At 41.4% G+C, this 6,365-nt stretch overlaps 1 non-coding gene across 1 annotated transcript; it reads left to right on the top strand.

Annotated features, from left to right (window-relative positions):
• The first annotated feature begins 6,049 nt into the window (after positions 1 to 6,049).
• LOC112083158 lies at positions 6,050 to 6,156 on the top strand. The gene has a single exon (XR_002897457.1). It is a non-coding gene; the product is annotated as a small nucleolar RNA R71 (small nucleolar RNA).
• The last annotated feature ends 209 nt before the right edge of the window (positions 6,157 to 6,365 follow it).

Raw genomic sequence — 6,365 nt, 5'->3', positions numbered from 1 at the left:
GAATGTCTCCAAACCAAGTGCATTTGAAAGCTGGTTGATTCTTCTATAAGTTGTCCAATTTTGAGGGTGATCAGACGGTGAGAAGGTCTTCGTCTCTCCATGAGAGTTCTGACGGTCTGCATTTATCCAAAAGAGTCTTTTTGTTCCATTTTGTGCCTCTTTATCCCAAATTACCTGAAAATTCTTTTAAAATCCGGAAACATAGAAATCCTTTGAAAACCTTTGAAAATGGAGTAAAAACACCTGTAAAAGATATGAAAGTGATCCATAAAAATGGTCCAAATCCGGTGTTATCAACTCCCCCAGACTTAGTCTTTTGTTTGTCCTCAAACAAAACAAAGGCTAATCTCGGCGAGAGGTTTGAAAACGCAGGAACTAAACAAAATCTCAGAGACCAAACTTCTAGACCAATATCAATCAGTATGCATCAATCGGGGATAGCCTAGAAAATTCTCACTAGCAATACAGGCATAACTAGTCCGTTAATCCGTCATGCAGAAATCTATGCACTAAGATCTAACTTCCAGTCAACTAGCTCTTAACATTCATTAAAAATTTCGGTGGTTATCATCATAGAAAATCTAGGCAAGGCAATCTAGGCTAGGTGTAAAGAAGGATTATTTTGGGGGTATGGCTTAAAGTGTTTAAGGGTTACCTGAAGACCTGGAGGGTGCAGGACATTATACAAAACCGCAAGAGAGAGTGAAGCTGTTGGTATCCACAGTTTTCAGTCACTTTTTCTTGACATAGATTCATGGTCTTCTTCCTCAGGTTCTCTCCAAACTCCCCCAGACTTAGATTTTTGTAAATCTTTCAAAAGAATAGCTCCTTAAACGAATAGTGGTTGCTCATTCCTCCACAAATTTCGACAGTCTTTTTGTTTCCCTTTCTCATTTCACTTTTTTTTTTTTTTTTTTTTTATAGAAAGGGAACATCTTTAGATATAGTCTTAGAGAGCACGAATTTACCAGTTAATATCTGTCTTGTAAAGCTTTATTATGTTTCTGATACTCTTCCTTCCCAATTCCATTCAGTCTCTTTTGCGAGTGACTGAAAACTGCGTCGCTCCTCTTCTCTCCGACGTTTTTGCACATATCTGCTGATATAAACTAAAGAGAGAATGCATGAGGATTGAAAACAAAGGTTTTGGGTTTAGGGTAAGGTACCAGATAAAGATAAACTGGTCATCTAGGATGACAAAGAGTGGTAAAAGTGATGGTAAAAGACGTCCTAGATGTGTATGTCGATGCCTACCTAAAATCAATGATGAGAAAATTAGATATCAATATTAAGTTCAAATAAGATGAGCTAGTATATCCTGTCAGAAAGAATCTCCATGAATAGAAGTCCTCTGGTGGGAGTTCGTAGTGCAAGTACTCTAGCTACCGCCTAGTCTAGTGCTAACCACAAATGAGCTATCATGCATAGTGTAGAAGTGTGCAGGTCTAAATCATCATAGTTTTGCGTCAAACATTCCTGAAAAATACTTAATGTCGAATAGGTTACATATTAAAATTTAAAAAGTACTTGAAATTTAAAAGCAAAAGCAGGAAAATAATTAGTACGGATAGACATCCTCCCCCAGACTTAAATCACACTGTCCCTAGTGTGAAAAAGTTGGTGAAAAGATGGTGAATAAAAGCAAAATAAGATAAAATAAGATAAAAGAAAAGGAAAATGGTGATAGAACCGTGATGGTAGTGAAGTGCTGATCAATCACTCATCCTCTGAAGTGTCGTCTGCGAACTGGTGCTGCTCCTGTAAGAAGGTGACAACGCGCTCAAAGCGTCGTCCCTGTCTCTCAACTCTGCGCTCCAGATTGGAATGAGTCTGTGATGATGTAGATGCTGAGGCGTGGTCGGTCGGAATGGATGGCTGAAAATGAGCACGGGCCGCAGCTGCATCACGCCTCGCCTTGGCTACTATGTATTGGCCAATGGTGAATGGTAGACGAGGTACAGATGACAGAAAATCATCGGAATCCGGAGTCCATCGAGGGCGTCCTCCGGTACTCAATCTCGGGATAGATGCTGAAGGTAAGCGGACTCGGTGCTCCTCAGTGCCAGTGCAATACTTGTAACCAAACCTGTCTGGATCGAAAGCAGCACGAGAGATAGTGTGATCGCGAGAGAGGTAAAGTAGATCATACCAGACATCGGGAAGTGGATCATCAGATGAGAAATCAAATCCTACAGCCTGTAGTATCGCCGTAACAGCACTCTCGAAAGCTGGAGTAGCGTCATCGCAACCATGCAAATCATGCTTCACCTTTACCATATTCTGCGATATGATCCAGGCAAAGCAGGCAAGTCGTGGATCATCCATAAGCGGAATCTGAAGTGTAATGAGCTCAGTCTTCAAGACGCCTCCCATGTTGGCTCTAGAAAAGATCGTGTGTGCTAAGAGTTTGTGCACAACTCTCACTGCTGGTGGCTAAGAAGGGCTGACTTAGATCTCCCACTATCGTAAGCTCCATGACCCATCTCTCTCCATAGGTCAAGATCAGGCTCATCTTCAAGGTAGATGCCATCAGTGTACGGAAGCTTAAGAGCTTCACAAACCTCGGAAATGGTGAGAGAATAAGGCTGTCCGCGGATGGAGAACGACAAGATGCCATCTGATGCTCTTGGGTTCCTCCTCTTCGTGTGGTGGAGTGTAACTGTCGCTAAAAGCTCATGGACTAGCTCAGGATATGTCGGAAGGTTCAGCTCCAAGTAGGGTCTCAGCTTAAGTGCATCGATGTACCAGATCACATCCTCTCTGATTCCAAGCATCTCGAGTGTATGATAATCAATGCAAGGCGTGGGTTTGATGTTCAGCTTCTTGAAACGCCTCGCATAGTCCACTCTCGGGTTTGTCTCCCTCCCAATGTATCGAATCTGTGGTGGCTCGGGAGGTGCTCGTGTTTCTCTTGAGTGCTGGAGCAATCTCATCACATAGCTTCTTCTTGTCGGTCTGGCTTGGTTCAGCATGTACTCTCCTAGAGTAGCATCGTCGGGAATGTCATCGGAGCTGCCACCAGTTCGACGGCTCCTTCGTGATCTGGTTTCATCCATTTTCTGCAAAATGAAATGATTCTTGGAAAAATAGTGAATTTGGGATGCTAATTTTAACATATTAAGATCTGTTATACTAATACTAGTATAAAGAGATTAATTAAAACTAGTAGCAAACAAAATTGATATTAAATCAGAGAAATCAAGTAGTTCATGACTAAATTCGGATTTTTGATGTCCTCAACATAGAAATCTTCTAAAAATCGGTTTTTATGAGCAACTTCCATGTGAATTCTAAAGATTACCCAATACTAATCACTAATCACACAAGACTAAATCAAATTCATCAATTTTTCTGCTCCAAATTCGATTTTTATGAAGCATGAAGAATCCAAATTTCAAAAATCTCAGTTCCTCTTAAGCTAGGTGCTAAAATCGATTTTTAGATAACCTAAATGGATAATCTATCATTCTTAAGCTATTTCCACCATCAATAGACCAAGATTCTGGGTTTTTAAAGAAAACCCTAAGTTCAAAATCGAGTAAGAATGGTGAGTTTGAGGTTCATACCTTGCTTGAAAGAGAGAATTGATGACAGAATAGAAATCAGCTTCGAAAAAGAGTGAGGTTTGAGCCAAAAATCTCTTAAAAAGCTTAAGAATTGAAAAATGTGTTCTTTCTCCTAAATCTCTAAGTTTTTTGGAAGAGAAGAGAAGAAAGAGTTTTGATCCAAAAAGTTTGTTTCTTTTCTTTAAAAAGCGTTTTTGAAGCAAAAATGGAAAATTTCTGGAAATTTTTAAGTTTACGGGAACTTACCTTTCTTGTTTGCACATTAGGAAAGTTTAAAACTTACGGAGGATCTTTTCGGGTTTTACCGGGAATATTTCGGGGAATCCCGGGAATCACCAGGCAGAACCGGGAATCACCAGGCAAACACCAGGCAACACCGGGAATCACCAGGCAAACACCGGAAAACGGCAGAAATCCGCGGAACAACCTCAACGACCAACGGCCGCGGTCAGGAGACGCGCGACCGCGGTGGATGAAGGCTCGGCCGCGGTCGCATTCACGGTGCCGCGGTCGATGCATCGTTTGCCGCGGTCCCGTCTGTTGCGACCGCGGGTCTTCCTCCTGCGGCCTATTTTTCAATCTTCTCCTCTTTGCCAGGCCGAGCAGCTAAAGACTTGCCTTTTTTTCTCCTTGGTTTTTCTAATTTTCTGATTTTTTTTTGTGTTTTTGTTTTATAAAATACCTAAAACTTAAAATGAAAAAGAAAGCATAAATTCCAAAAAGGAAAAGAAAACTAAAAGAAAAAGTACCTAAATGGGTTGCCTCCCATTAAGCGCTTTTGTTTTAAGTCGGTTAGCTCGACGTAAGCATGAGGAATCAGGCTGATTTGAATGGCACTCCACTTGATGTGCCTTTGTCACTTCCGGTTGGTGGAGGTTTTACTTCTTCCCCTTGAAGAGAAGTCTTCTTACCTTTAATCTTCTTTCGGACCTTAATGTTGTTCAGAACCCTTTTTGTGTTTTCGATCAGCTCCTGGATTTGGTCCTCACTTATTTCTGTTGCATCTGGTGGAATGATGATTTTGATCTTTGCAAGAGCTTTCGGCTTCTCCTTTTCTTTCTCTTTTGGCCTGTTTCCTTTGCTTGGAAATACATCTAAGATAGTAGGATAGTACATTTTTCTGTCCACATTGAGGAATACAGCACGCCGGTTTGCGTGATCGATTATTGCTCCTACCGTAGCTAGGAATGGCCTCCCGAAAATGAGTGGCCTCTACTTGGAAATCTGCTGGAACAATCTTATCTCCCACTAGAACTTGTAGATCATGAATCGCCCCTTCAGTATCTTTTTGAGATGAATCTCCAAAGATAACCATAACCGTCGATGTCTTTAAGGTTTTTATGCCCAATTTTTCGGCAAATGTCTTAGACATGATGTTGACATTGGCTCCGGAATCGCACAAGCAATCTGTAAACTTGATTCCTGAAATGAAACATTGGAAAACAAAACGTCCCGGATCATCGGCTTTGGTAAGCCTTTGAAACAGTGATCGTTCGGGTACCTTAAACGGTGGCTGCTTGGGATCGATATCCTTGCACTGTGGTACAAAGATTGGGGTTTCTTCTTTCTTTCCATCGGTTCCGTACTCTTCTTCGGGCAATGTGGTTATGGCATTGCAAAACTTCTTAGGGTTATCTTCAACTCTTCCTGGAAGAACTCCACTTTGCCTCTTCATAGAGTCGGCTGTTTGGGCGACTTGCACATCTAACTTCTTTACGTGCGAAGATAAAGATTCAAACTTACCATTCAGATCATTGTACATGCAGTCTACTTTCACGTTCACGTCTTTAGATGCTTTTTCGTTCGTCATAACTAGCTGTTGGATTGACTGTTCAAATACCGATTTGTGAAGCTAGCTGGTTCGTCGTGACTCCCTGCTGTTGTACAAATTGATTGTTAAAACCCGTACCTTGGTAGTTATATGGCTGTCGCGGTTGATATGGTACTATTCCTCCAAATTTTCCACCTTGAAACTTGTTTTGGAAGGATTTTTGCTGAGGTGGGTAGTACTGATCTTGAGGATTCTCCACATTTGGATTGCGGTAAGAGAGATTGTTGTAATTTGCACTCCGGAAGTTGTGTTGAAGTTGTTGTTGGAGCGATTTTGGTATGGTACCAGTGCTCCTACGTAGTTCACATCTTCTTCTTGAAATGCTTGATTAATGTGATCAATATCACTAGCTCCTTCATCTTCTGCGCCATTGTTGGTCTCACAAGCATGGATTGGGCGATTGTTGCTCTTCAGAAGCTGGCTCACCATGTTCTTCAACTCGGTTATCTCCTTGTTGTCTGTTCCGGCTTGCTTCATCGATCGATCATATTCAGGACAATCATTGCTATTCGCTTGAGCCAAATTTTCGATGAGGGCTCTTCCTTGAGTTATCGTCTTTTGCCCAAAATCTCCATTGCTAGCTGTATCAAGTGAAAGTTTGTATTTTGGTTGCAAACCTCGATAAAATGTGCTCAGCAGGCTTGATCCATGAAATCCATGATGAGGGCAATCACGTTCATACTCCTTAAAACGTTCCCAAGCTTCATAGAAAGATTCAGTTGACCCTTGTTGAAAGGTTGAGATCTTCGTTCTCAAATTGTTCGACCTTGACTTAGTGTAGAAGTGGTTCAGGAAAGCAGTTATACATTCTTCCCAATTAGTAATCGATCCTGCAGGCAAAGACTTCAACCAACGGTGAGCTTTATCTGCTAATGAAAAAGGGAACAACTTACACTTTAAATAGTCAGGTGGAATTTGGTTTGTCCTCATCATGCTGCAAATTTCTTCAAAGAGCTCGATATGGTCCA

The sequence above is a fragment of the Eutrema salsugineum genome, unplaced genomic scaffold, assembly GCF_000478725.1.
Source record: "Eutrema salsugineum unplaced genomic scaffold, Eutsalg1_0 scaffold_7, whole genome shotgun sequence".
Lineage (NCBI taxonomy): Eukaryota > Viridiplantae > Streptophyta > Magnoliopsida > Brassicales > Brassicaceae > Eutrema > Eutrema salsugineum.
The sequence above is the reverse complement of the archived record's forward strand: the minus strand, read 5'-3'. Positions and strand labels throughout refer to the sequence as shown.